The sequence below is a fragment of the Oreochromis niloticus genome, unplaced genomic scaffold (genome assembly GCF_001858045.2).
Source record: "Oreochromis niloticus isolate F11D_XX unplaced genomic scaffold, O_niloticus_UMD_NMBU tig00008482_pilon, whole genome shotgun sequence".
Lineage (NCBI taxonomy): Eukaryota > Metazoa > Chordata > Actinopteri > Cichliformes > Cichlidae > Oreochromis > Oreochromis niloticus.
The window spans coordinates 1-12,007 of NW_020329218.1; the positions used below are offsets into that span (position 1 = coordinate 1).

General features: G+C 41.1%; 1 long non-coding RNA gene and 1 other non-coding gene across 4 annotated transcripts; both read left to right on the forward strand.

The window, feature by feature from the left end:
* The first annotated feature begins 2,149 nt into the window (after positions 1 to 2,149).
* trnaa-ugc (transfer RNA alanine (anticodon UGC)) lies at positions 2,150 to 2,222 on the forward strand. Its single transcript has one exon. It is a non-coding gene; the product is annotated as a tRNA-Ala (tRNA).
* A 4,948-nt stretch (positions 2,223 to 7,170) lies between these two features.
* Positions 7,171 to 11,729, forward strand: LOC109198853 (uncharacterized). Of its 3 annotated transcripts, none has more exons than XR_002059428.2 (3): positions 7,171 to 7,213; positions 9,662 to 9,996; positions 10,343 to 11,729. It is a non-coding gene; the product is annotated as an uncharacterized LOC109198853 (long non-coding RNA). The 3 variants fall into 3 exon arrangements; XR_002059427.2 differs by lacking the exon at positions 7,171 to 7,213 and adding an exon at positions 9,501 to 9,577; XR_002059426.2 differs by lacking the exon at positions 7,171 to 7,213 and having other exon boundaries at positions 9,497 to 9,996.
* Positions 11,730 to 12,007: the final 278 nt, after the last annotated feature.

Sequence of the window (12,007 nt, forward strand, 5' to 3'; positions counted from 1 at the left end):
GTTTGAATCACCGAGAAGGCTCGTCTAGCACAGCACGAGAAGTCTAAAAACCGGCAACAAAGGAAGTTTGAATTACTTGTTGTACGTCGGAAACCACAGCAAAAATACAAAGAGTCCTCAGCGGCCAGAAGAGAGAAGGATGCCAAACCGAGGATGTGGACAAGTGGGTGGAAGAATTTGTCTACAGACAGCTCACCCAAACAGAGAAAAACATCCTTGCTAAGGTTTGAATTTTGCTGTGACGCCAAGACAAATCCCGCTAGTGGAACTGATCACAGCCACAGAAAGAGCAATTTGAAAGAACAACATTGCAGACGTGGAAGCAGAGCAACTACGGACGGACGTTTGGCCGGTCTCAGCAAAGCAAAGCCCCCAGCATCCAACATCAGCATGGAGGAAGAGGAGAGCACTCACATCACTTAGTAATGACAACAACATTATCGTCCTTCAGGCAGACAAGGTAGGTGCACAGTTTGCTAAACAGCAAGACCATCATGAGAACACTTTGACACTGCTCAGTGACGAAAATACTTATGAGCCCCTAGGACCCAGGAAATGGTTACAGGAAGAGGGTGATAGACTGTCTGAAGTAGCAGGTTAGCCTTCTTAGATGTGACATTTCCATCAGTAATGGGGACATCTAAAAGCTGATGTGTACCGTAAACCACGCATACGGACAGTATTTACGGTTGACTATCATCATCCAAAGGAGCGTAAACTGGTTGTCATCAGACGCTAAAACAGAGAGCGAACACCATCCCAACAGACCGCTGTCCCAACAGAGAAGCAGAAGAACATCACATCAAGAAGGCTCTGAGTAAATGTGGTTACTCCAGCTGGACTTTTGTCAAAGCTGGGAAGGCACCTAAAGAAAGCTCCAGCCGATCCAGGAGAGAAGGACAGCTGTCTTCTTGAAAACCTGTAGTGATCCCGTATGCATCAGAAGTATCAGAACATTTGAGACGTATTTTTATAAACATAGCATCTCTGTGGCTTTTAAACCCCAAATCACACTGCGCCAAAAATTGGTCCACCCCAAGGACCGGGGCCCCAACACAAACAGAGTAATATATTGCACGCTGTTAAGTGCCATGAGGATTGCCGGATTTATACATCGGGGAAACCAAACAACCTCTGGCGAAGCGGATGGCACAACACAGAAGAGCTGCCTCGTCAGGCCAGGACTCCGCAGTCTATTTACACCTACAGGCCAGTGGACACTCTTTTAATGATGAGGATGTACACATCCTGGACAGGGAGGAACGCTGGTTTGAGCGAGGAGTCAAGGAGGCCACTTACGTGAAAAGGAAAAGATCATCTCTGAATCGAGGAGGGGGCCTAAGGGTACATCTTTCGCCATCTTACCATGCTGTGATTGCAGCCATTCCCCAACTCTCTGTGAATGTACTCATGGTCATTGATCAGTGGTCATGAGGATCTGCATACTCATGTTTAAGGAAATGACCTCCCAGCTCATTGTTCGTTCAGTGGTGCTAGTTTCATTCATTATGCAAATGTGCTGTTTATAAGATTGGGGGAACCTGCAGCGACTGAGACTGAAGAAGTCACTCGATGAGTGACGAAACATTTCTCCCACTGAAACGTTACGTCCAGATGAACAAATCAACTTTTGGGATTTCTAATATAAGTTCGTTTCAAATCTGCATTCACTGGATATTCTGTATAGGGAGTTTTGGATAACTGAAATCAAAGTAATCATATAGAGAATTACTTATAGAGAATTTAAGAGAACAAATGTTCAGGATTTCCTTACCTGGATAAGAAAAATATACAAAAACCAATTTGCAGTGTGGCAGTTTGGGCAACAAGGAACAGTTGTCCATTCAAAACGAGCACTCTGCCTTTCAAGACAATGAGCCAGACTTTTCAATTGCAGTTATTCATTTTCTAAGTAACAGATCATTTCAAGTGCTGTGTGACTGATATTCTGGGCATGGCCTTTACAATATTGAAACATTCATTGACCAGGTACCCCTACTAGAAGCTAAATGTCATTAAACTTCTTTTGGAAAGAGGAGCAATCCCAGTTCTAGGTTCATAAGCAAAGCCCTGGTGGTCTGTACTCAGGACTGCATATGTGCAGCTCTGAAACACCACAGATCATGTGACATGTGTATGTGCAACCACAGGGGGATTAGCTCAAATGGTAGAGCGCTCGCTTTGCATGCGAGAGGTAGCGGGATCGACGCCCGCATCCTCCAAACGGGTGTTTCACTTTAACCTCATCATGAAAACATTAATTTGCAGAGTGAACAAATCCCTAAATCCCTGTGACTAGCTACCCCTACCAGACCTTACTGTTACTGGGCTTTCATTAGTACGTCACGAGACTCAGGAATATATCCTTCACAGAAAACAGCAATGTAATCTTTAGCCATCATCAATGGGCAATTGATATAGTCTGACAAATATAACTCATATGTCTTCATATATTTTCAGTGGCACACGTCATTGCATTGTGATCTTGCTACCGCAGGAGACACAGGGGGATTAGCTCTTTAAAGTTTGTATAATAAATAAATAAACTTATTTACTTTGAATACACTCTAAGTTTTATGTGTATGAGTAGTTGGTTACTCGTGATGGCCAAATTAAGTTTTCTGAAACACTGAAGCTTGTATAGAAAAAGGGTTCATTACTCAAAGCATTTTAGCACCGTCGTTTTTGGTGCCATCTGTGGCCAATAATATCACGAGCCGCTTGACTCTACAAAATAAAATGAACTGCTTCATTATGATTGTCCGCTCAGTTGACAGCCACTGTTTAATGTCATTTGAGAGTTCTGTGATGTTGGGCTACCATTGTATGCTTGAACATGTACAGTAAAAGACAATGTCTGTTTGGGTAGGTGATGAGAGGGATTTCACTGTGCAAACTGTATGTTTTTGTGACGATGCCTAAAAGAAAGTCTTTTGGAGGATGCGGGCATCAATCCCGCTAAACAGCCACTTCACAAGCGCATGGCACAACATAGAAGAGCCACCTCCACAGGACAAGACTCAGCAGTCCATCTGCATCTTAAGGATAAAGGTCACTCTTTCGAGGATGCCAATGTTCACATTTGGACAGAGAGGACAGATGGTTGAAAGAGAGTGAAAGAGGCCATCTATGTCCACTGTGACGACCATCTTTGAACAGAGGCGGTGGTTTACGACACCAACTGTCTGCCATCTATAATCCAGTTTTGAGTTCCCTCCCCAGACGCCTTAACGCCCACTCACATCCTGGCCATCTGACCTCAGGAATTCACATGACAAGGTGGGGCCAGGTTCACAATGAGCTCACCCGAAACCCTGGCTGATTAGGTCCCACACCCGCTTTCACACCTTGGCTCATGTGATTAGAGGATCACCAGGTGGTCCTTTGTCCCTCTTTGGGGGATACTCCCACTGGGTTTAAATCTGGGACTCTCGGCCATTGACCTTAGAACTGAAGAAGCTTCTCGGATGAGAGGTGAAACGTCTTCAAGCAACTTAAAGAAGTCCAGACGCTTTTCTTTGCAAATTCCTTTGACATGCTAAGCTAGCGCTCTACCATTTGAGCTAATCCCCACATGAGTCAACCCCGAGTGACGTCATCAGACACTGATAAATAGTCTTCAAATATGTGAGAAAGGTCGGACTTTGAAGTGAATCACCAGCAAATACATACAGAGTATTTCAGAGATGAAAGTAAAATTAATTTGGTTTATTGAACAGATATTTTCGGACTGTGTATTGACGCTGCACCAAAAATAAATCATATACCACAGCATAAACCACAGCCAATGACAACAGGGAGGGGTGTAGTAACTTTTACCATTTACTGAAAAAAGGCATGGGTCATTATCAGCAGAGGTTTCGGATCAAACCACTGTGAGACCTTGGGTCACCCTGTTTACATGCTTAACTTAATAACTAGAGGTGCAGTACTCTAAGACGAGTCAACTGTAGTGACCTTTAACTGATCACACATGCTGTGGCGTTGTAGAGCTGCAGATGCGCAGTGCAGAGAACGGACACACGTGCTTCTGGAAATTATACTGGGATAGTTCCTCCTTTCAGTACGCCACAGTCAGTTGTTTCCTTAGGCATTTCAAGGAGAGAGTAGCATTCGTGTGATCAAACCGATGCATCCGTGGGGGATTAGCTCAAATGGTAGAGCGCTCACTTACAACAAATCAGAAAAGTTTGATTTTGCAGGTTGAAAAGATTGATCCAATCACTCTGAAAGACTTTCTAACAGGTCTTCTCTCTTTAATGTCACAAAAACTGAAAAACATCCCTCCTCATCCTAAAATAATATCAGAAAGATGGCAACTGCTTCTTTTAGCATCCAGCGCTACTGAAGAGTAGCGTTCACAAATGTACTAACACTTTCTAAGTATAACATCTTGATGCATGCTCCATCATCCAGGTAAGTAGATCAGTACGTCAGTATGATCAAACAGCATGCAAGATGGCTGATTACAGGAACCACCTGAGATTCAGCCTCAGATGCCGACAAGACAGGATTACTCCTAAAAGTCTGCTAAAAGCTGCTTAATGAACGGGTGAGGCAAACAAGTTTTACCATCGACGTGTTAAAATCTGAAGAGGAGTGGATCCGACAGAGACTTACAATGCTTCTAGATGACAATGCTCTTAAAAAGGTGTTTGAATTCACCGAGAAGGATCGTCTAGCACAGCACGAGAAGTCTAAAACCAGGCAACAGAGTTTGACTTGTGCGTCGGAAACCACAGCAAAATACAAAGAGTGTCCTCGTGGTCAGAAGAGAGAAGGATGCCAAACCGAGGATGTGGACAAGTGGGTGAAGAATTTGTCTGACAGACAGCTCACCCAAACAGAGAAAAACATCCTTGCTAAAGGTTTGAATTTTGCTGTGACGCCAAGACAAATCCCGCTAGTGGAACTGATCACAGCCACAGAAAGAGCAATTTGAAAGAACAATATTGCAGACGTGGAAGCAGAGCAACTACGGGCAGACGTTTCGGTCTGTCTCAGCAACGCAAAGCCCCCAGCATCCAACATCAGCATGGAAGAGAGGAAGGCACTCCCATCACATTATCATCCTTTAGGCAGACAAAGGTAGGTGCACAGTTTTGCTAAACCAGCCAGACTATCATGAGAACATTTCGTCACTGCTCAGTGACGAAAATACTTATGAGCCCCTAGGACCCAGGAAATGGTTACAGGAAGAGGGTGATAGACTGTCTGAAGTAGCAGGTTAGCCTTCTTAGATTGTGACATTTCCATCAGTAATGGGGGACATCTAAAAGCTGATGTGTACCGTAAACCTACGCATACGGATCAGTATTTAAGGTTTGACTCTCATCATCCAATGGAGCATAAACTGGTTGTCATCAGGACGCTACAACAGAGAGCGAACACCATCCCCACAGTCACAGCGGCCAAAGAAGCAGAAGAACATCACATCAAGAATGCCCTGAGTAAATGTGGTTACTCCAGCTGGACTTTTGTCAAAGCTGGGAAGGCACCTAAAGAAAGCTCCAGCCGATCCAGGAGAGAAGGACAGCTGCCTTCTCGAAAGCCTGTAGGGATCCCGTATGCATCAGGAGTATCAGAACATTTGAGATGCATTGTTTCTAAACACCACATCTCTGTGGCTTGAATTTAAGAGAACAAACGTTATAGGATTTCCTTACCTGGATACCTGGATTACCTTTAAGACCTACCATAGAACCAAGTCCGCCAGAGCTTATATTATATTTTACATGCTGTAGTGCCATTTTTGGGAGCATTTCAAGTTGATATACATCAATACAACCATTATAACCCAAATTTTAATAATATGTATGCATTAAGTGCATAGTAAGTACATAAATTGCAAAAAAGTGCAATAAATTACAAAAAAATTGAAAATCGTTTTTGTTTTTTTAACATATATTTCTAGTTAGAGAAATTTAAGAGGCTTATCCCTCAAAACTGTAAATACAAAAAAGTTGCACAAACTAGTTTCCCACCACAGGAAATTTATTTAAGTGTCTTCATAGTTTTATTTTTGAAATACACCAATTTTCATATACTGCAGGAAAATCGAAAATAAATATTATAATGCAAATTTGCGAAAAAACAGCATATGCATCAAAATAAACTATTTCCAGCAGTGCAATATGAGTCCTAAGCATCCCAGAAACGACACAGAAAGTCATAAAGTCAAACATAACTTTTAAAAACACAAGTATAGGCTCATAAGCCCCTGATGGTAAAAGAAACTACATTTCCGCAAAATGACGTCACGTCCGGTTTCGGGCAGATCACGGTGGACATGCGATAGTTCCGCTGATGGAGTAGGAAGTGTTACGAACAGCTGATCGGATCGTGTTTCTGGAATATTATGTTTTTGTTGCTGCAAGCGCTTTTTATGCAGTTTTTGCAAAGCTATATGTGGAAGGAAACCGTGACCTAGGACAAGCTGATGGCATAAAATGTAAGTACAACTCCTCCGGTTTCATATGCAAAAAAATTATTGCGCTAGCTTACATGGTTGCAGTGCTACCGGGATTTAAAAACAGTTACGCACAACAGAGCGTGCCCGCTCCGACCGGCTTTAAAGGGTTAACACAATCGTCTTTGGTGGCATCTTTGCTTCTGGAAATTATACTGGGATAGTTCCTCCCTCCAGCACTCCACGGTCACAGTCAGTTGTTAGCGGGAGTAGCATTCATGTGATCAAAAAATAGACCAGTGGGGAATTAGCATCTCTAAACAACAAATCAGAAAAGTTTGATTTGCAGGTTGAAAAGATTGATCCAATCACTCTGAAAAGACTTTCTAACAGCTCTTCTCCCTTTTAATGTCTCACAAAAAAAGAAAAACATCCCTGCTCATCCTAAAATAATATCAATAATTATTTCTGCAGATTTGTGGAGGGGAATTGGAAGCAGGAAATCGCTGCACGTCAGCAGGTGAAAAGAAAAGAGAGGGAGGAAGTTAAGTTGGACATGTGTGTGTGGTGTGTGGTGTGTGTGTGTCACAGAGATCACACAGCTGAGGCATGTGGAGGTGTACAGCACATAGGTGTTTTGACTGACAGCTTCTAGCTGTAATCACGTGTATGATTGTTTCCACATGTGAAACGGATGTGTTTGAATTCACCGAAAACGATTGGATGAAAAATCCCCCCGTGGCCGGCAGTCTGAATAAAGGCTGTGAAGTCGTGTCAACATGGTTTCAGTTATCCTGCAGGAAAGTAAGACTTTAACTTTTTATTTGATACATCAAAGCGTGAAGGTATGCAAGAGGGACTACTTTTACACACATGTAGACTATTGTACTGATGTTTCAAGTATATTTTTTTGTCTCTAACCACAAGATCAGATGTTTTCTGATAGTGAGTGAGGGTTTTTTCCAGAGAGAGCAAATGTTTTTAATATATTGATCATTTTTGAGCCATTTTAGTTCACAATGGAGAGATCTGATGAAACTAAAATAATAATTTTAGTCAATTTTAGTCCATGGAATAGGCTGGAAAATCATGGGGAGACCTTTGCCTGTTCACATTTCTCTCTGGTGTGATATCACACCCCCATTGTGCCAATGAGTTTAATCAAAGGATGAAAACTAACATTTTGTACCCGAAAAACTATTGAGTATGGATGCAGTCATTTTGTAAATGATTCTGAAAAAAAAAAACCTTTAAAAATACAAGATAAATAATTGGTTCTCTTATATTTTTTTTTATTTTTTACATACAGAATAATTAGCTAGTTCAGTTACAGAGCCAATGCATAACACCACCCACCTCATCAGCTAGGCCATACAATACCAGAGAGAAGTCCAAAAATCACTCCCATTTAATAGGAAGAACCATTCAGCAGAACCAAGCTCTTAGGTTAAAGAAAAAACATAAAAGAGGAAGAACGATCAACAAAACACAGACTACAGGAGAGAGAGGGCATTGTTAATGACGTTCAGCAGTGGCACATAGACACGTGGAGAAGAAATGCTGTGTCCATCATGGGAAGGCCTCCAACAGACTGATGTAAGATGCATAACTAAGTGATGTTTCAAAAAGGAACACTTTAAGGCTAACCTTAAAAACACAGGGGACGTCTGTCTCCTGAATCCAAAGTGTAAATGGTTCTACAAAGGAACCTGAGACTTGAAGGCTCTGCCTCGCATTCTACTTTTAGAGGCTCTAGGAACGACAAGCAAGCCTGTAGTCGTTGATCAAAGTGCTCTACTGGGATAATATGGCACAGTGAGATCTGTAAGTTATCATGGCACATGATAATTCAAAACTTTGTATCTCAGGAGAAAGATTTTAACATTAGAACCACCTGTGTAATACTGTGTAGCTGACCTACCATAGATGAACACAAGACTTTGACAGTGAATTCTTTCAGGAGGTTGGAGCGTTCATGGATTGTTGTCAGCAGTTTGTGCCGTTAACACAAGGGACACTCACAGTCACAGTAACAATAAATGCCAGAACCATAGACTGCATATAAAACATGAATGTAGCTTTGGCGTTTGGAAAGTGAAGCCAGTAATTCAGCTTTCAGTATTCCTGATGGCCGTGAGGAGGGAACTCATTTGGTTTCGAAATAATTCTTCTTCTATGGAAGTCTGGAAAACAAAGACTTTGATCCACAACCTCAGGAAACACTTTCCTGATGAATTCGTGGCCAGAGTCACTAGTTTCAAGTCTTATTTAATACAATGTGACTTTCATTGTATAAATTATGTTCTCCTTTGTGTAACTGACAACTTGCAAGCCTTTGAGCGTGTGCCTCAATTAAACAGTGAAATCCACACTCACTTGTCACATCCAGATTCAACATGTCTAGACTGTCACGGCAAAAGTGCACAGCTTGAGGCTTCATAACAAGTTTTTGCAAACTAATGGATGGACTCACAACAGTGACAGTCTGTGGCATAATGTTGCTTTCTAAAGATATGACCGGTGTTTTCTTTTGGCTTTTTTTTATATATATATTTTCTCATTTTTTTCTGAATTACAATATATGAGATTATTTTCTTGTTCATCCCATAAGAGCACTCAGTTTCATAACAAGAACCGAGGGTTCTTCATGTCTGGTTCAGACATGAAATTAATCAAAACATTGGTCCAACTCATGCATTTGCCACAACAAAGAAGGCAGATGTTGTAAATTCTCCTCAGCATCAACTCCACATGCCATCGTCCCTATTCTTCATCTCATTACTTGGCATATATAATCTCTGGTTGTACTGTGGCTTTTTGGGGCAGGGAGACAGAGTGAACTATAAAGGGTTTTATACAAGCTGAGGAGTGGAGTTAAACTGGAAGGCAGTCTGCATGTTTGTATGGAAACAATTCTTTCATGAGTTGCAATTCTGTTTGATTCCAGATGTAAAAAGCCACAGGGAGAGAAAGATGCATATCAGTCTTGACACCTAAATCCAGGATGATGCTGCACTTGAAGTGCTATCCTAACCTCACCGAAAAGACTACATTTAGCAAAAGTATTCTCTGTGCATTTCTTTCCTAAGCAATAATGATTCTGAACAAGCAGGATAGAAATTCTTCCAGTTATATTAAAGGATCCACATACTTTTTTGGGGAAGAAAAGTGAGTTAGGTAACTTTAAACTTTGCATATTTGTTGGTGTAAGACAGGCTGGTCTGAGTATTTCAGAAACTGTTGATCTGCTAGGATTTTCCCACACAACCATCTCTGGGGATTAAAAAGAGGAACATATGCAGTGAGCAGCACTCCTTTGAGTAAAAATGCCTTGTTGATGTCAGAGGTCAGAGGAGAATGGCGAGACTGCTTCAAGATAATAGGAAAGCAGAAATAACTCAAATAACCACTCATATCAACCAAGGTGTGTAGAAAGACATCTCTGAATAACACATTGAATCCTGTAGCAGATGGTCTACAACAGCAGAAGACTACATCAGGTCCCACTCCTGTCAACTAAGACAGCACAGGCTCACCAAAATTGGAAATTAGAAGACTGGAAAAACAATATGAGCAACATTCAGAAGGTAGGGTCAGAATTTTGCATAAAAAACACGAAAGTGTGTCTCCGTCATGCCTCGTTCAGGCAGTTTTGCTATACTATTGGCTGTAAATTACTTCAGGTGAATGGAATGTCTCTAAATGCTTATCTCAGCCAAAAAGCTAAGGATTTTTTTAAAACTGTGAATCATGCAAAACCGCTCTGGTAAAATGCAGGAATTGTTTTAAAAAAGGGAAATGAGCATAATAAGTTCCCTTTGACAATAATTTTTTTTAAAAATCACAAATTATTATGATCCTACTTTAAGTCTAATCTCTGTACTCAAGTAATTACACTAAGTCATGCAAATGTTTTGTGTTTGTTCTTGACAGGGAAGCACGTTTTCTTTCTGGCTGCTTCTCTGTGGTCTGACCAGAAACTAACTCATCCTTATTCTAGAAAGTGAACCACAACATGTGGCAACAGAGCCCACAAACATGAGCTCATTCCTCTTGAGGGGAAACTAGCAACTGAAAAAAAACAGAGATAGAAAGAGAGAAAGTCCCAGTGTTCCTCTCCACATCCATTTGTCTTTGGACTACATTCCTGCTCCTCTTCCTCAAATGAAATGGTTATCCCTGCAAACAATGAGAAGACTGAGCTGCAGGAGCATCTGCAGCATGTGAAGTGGGACATGAAACAAAAATTGGCTCACAAGGTCGAGGTCAACTTCAGCATCAGCACATTCTTTGAGCCAAGGCGTTGGAGAGAAAGCAGGCGCGAACTGAAAGTGGCCCAAGTCTCTTCCTAACATGCTTTTATTTCCCACATACTTCGTGATCAGCAGGCCTCAGTATGTTATCAGGTAATACTGAGACAAACAGCTGCTTACGTGCTGAAATGTGGATGTATTATTTGAGAAAAGCATTACACATGAATCAGAAGAACAATACATTTTGACCAATAGGCTAACAATTAAAGTAAACTCATCAGTATTAAAAATACAGCTGGAAAGGTGAACTGTTCCTACTTTAAGAGCAAGTGCAGGCAGATATGTTGCAAAATGTATTTACCATCATAATTAAATACAAAAAGAAAGAATGTGCAGAAAAAATCTGAACTCTAAACTCACACCTATGATATTAATTTAAAAATCATAGTTGACCTTTGAGTTATTGTAACAAAAAAAGGAAAAAAAGTCTTTTCTGTGGCTAAGTCCTCAATTTTCCTTTATACCTTGTAATGTTGTCAGTCTCCATATGAGTCACGTTGACCACGTGCTGTGTGCTTCATGCTTTGCTCTGGAATGTCAGGTTTCAAATTGCATGTACCTGATATTGCCTTGCCATGCCATGCCAGAGATATAAGATTGTGTGTAACTGTAAAATCAAATGACTATTATTTATTTGCAATAAAATAACATAAAACACACACCAAAGTACACACAGGACTTTTTATTAGTAAGTTACAATGCGGACACATGCACTGCCAAGGACATTTAAAAAAAATAATACTATGACATTTCATCATGTTTCAGTTAAACAAGTTAAGAATCAAGCAGTTAAGTAAGAAAAGATTTTTTCTGTTTATAACAATTAGAACATGTATGATTGAACACAGAAGAAACATGCACTTTACTGCACTGCAACATAGAAAATTATCCTAAGTGTAGAAAAACATATCATTTTCATTTGACAAACACTTGATGATACAAATGTGTTTGCAGTGACTGACTCACCCGAGTTTCTTCCAGAAGCCACAGGTTAACAGGTTAAAGGATATTGTGTCACACAGCATGTTCTTTGGAAACTTGTTCAGCGCAGTGGTTTGAGAAAATATCACAGGCTGTCTGAGCGAGCAGGGTTTCCTTGATGTCATACCCCTCCAGAGGCAAGTGCGGTGTTGGTGGTGCATCACGGTGTAGTGTGATGTACCGGGTTGTCAAAACCGGCTGCTGACATGACAGAACACTGCCCTCCTGCACCAGCCCAAAGGCACTTTCCACAAGGGGCTTGTCAGGTCAGGGATCTGGTAATGGACCCACAATGCCTCTGTAG